Raw genomic sequence first — 1,907 nt, forward strand, 5'->3', positions numbered from 1 at the left:
CAGAGCTTGAGCCCATGTCCCCTTGTCCTATTGTTGGTTGCCTGGGAGAAGAGACCAACCCCCACCTGGCTATAACCTCCCTTCAGGTAATTGAAGAGAGTGATGAGGTCACCTCTAAGCCTTCTCTTCTCCAGACTAAACAACCCCATCTCCCTCAGCCTCTCCTCATAGGACTTGTGCTCAAGTCCCTTCACCAGCCTCGTTGCTCTTCTCTGGACCCGCTCCAGCACCTCAATATCCTTCCTGAACTGAGGGGCCCAGAGCTGAACACAATACTCAAGGTGTGGCCTCACCAGTGCTGAGTACAGGGGAAGGATCACTGCCCTGCTCCTGCTGGCCACACTGTTCTTGATGCAGGCCAGGATGTCATTGGCCTTCTTGGCCACCTGGGCACACTGCTGGCTCATGTTCAACCTCCTGTCGATCAGCACCCCCAGGTCCCTTTCTGCCTGGCTGCTCTCCAGCCACTCTGTGCCCAGCCTGTAGCGCTGCAGGGGGTTGTTGTGGCCAAAGTCCAGGACCCGGCACTTGGCCTTGTGCCATTGGAGTCAGCCCATCTCTCCAGTCTATCCAGATCCCTCTGCAGAGCCCTCCTGCCTTCCGGCAGGTCAACACTCCCTCCCAACTTGGTGTCATCTGCAAATTTGCTGATGATGGACTCAATCCCCTCATCTAAATCATCGATAAAGATGTTAAACATGTCATCCTGCTAAACATCACCCTGGCAAACCCTGGCTTATGCCAGCCCTCCTTTTCAGACCTTTATCCTTCTCTGTCCATTGCTATTACCCTACTAGGAAACACGGAACTTGTGGGAAAGGATTTCACTTTAAAATGTGTCTCATTTCAGCGTAGCAAACTTTTATAGAAGAGGCTCCTGATGACCTCCCTTGAAGAGCAAGACATCTGAACTACTTGGCTCAGAAAGGATTTCCAGGTTGGAACAAGAAAAGGGAAGCAAGCACCTCAAGTGCTTGTCCCAGAGACTTAGGACTATAGGAGGTTGAAAGGAGAGATGACATCTGTCTTGACTGAAGTAAGAGCACTACTGGAGCCACAGGGCCGTCTTGTCCCACACACAGCTACTGAGAAGTGCACTCTTCTCCAAGCCTAACCTTTCACAGCACACTGCAGCCATGCCCACAACACATCACAGGCCACATTTAATGAGCTCCAAATGGGGAGTGTGTGTGTTACATGGGCACCTGTGTTTGAGAGCCTGCATGTGTACATAATCCCATTTTGTACACATGCGGTTATTTTGCAACGCTTTGACTGGTCTTTGCCCTTACATCACTCCTAAAGCAGAAAAAAAGAAGACAAAAGCAATCAGTTTTCAGTCCTCCTGGTAATGACATTCTGTTGACAGCACTGATGGGATGGGACTTTATCAGAAGCTCAAACGCTTTGCAGGAGATAGAACATCATAAGCATGTACTTAAGGCATACTCATAGACTCATGGAATGGTTTAGGTTGGAAGGGACCTTTAAAGGTCATCTAGTCCAACCCTTGATATGTCTCAAGGAAAAATCAAAGAGGGGAATTACAAAGAACTGCTACTCGATTGATAGTAGGAGAACGATTAATTGCTTACAAAGAAAATTCTCCCTGGGTCTACATTTCATTTTTATTAGGTGGGAAGACCAGATGAAAGAACAGAAAATATTGCAGTGACAATCACTAAGAGCCCACTCCAGAAAACACCCCCCGCTATGTTTGGCTGCAGTATGGGTTTCGTGGACAGACAATAACTACTTGGGGTGTGTCTACATGTAGATGGCTGTGAAGTAATTGTGGGCATGAAACTGAAGCTCAGAAAATCCTTCATGTTCTTAATCAGAAATAAAGCAGTATTAAGTCTGGTGCAGAGGGCTGTGAACTGACTGACTGGTCCGCACCAGTGAAA

The sequence above is a fragment of the Empidonax traillii genome, unplaced genomic scaffold (assembly GCF_003031625.1).
Source record: "Empidonax traillii isolate 1590-97213 ecotype Southwest subspecies unplaced genomic scaffold, ASM303162v1 scaffold156:size1289327, whole genome shotgun sequence".
NCBI lineage: Eukaryota > Metazoa > Chordata > Aves > Passeriformes > Tyrannidae > Empidonax > Empidonax traillii.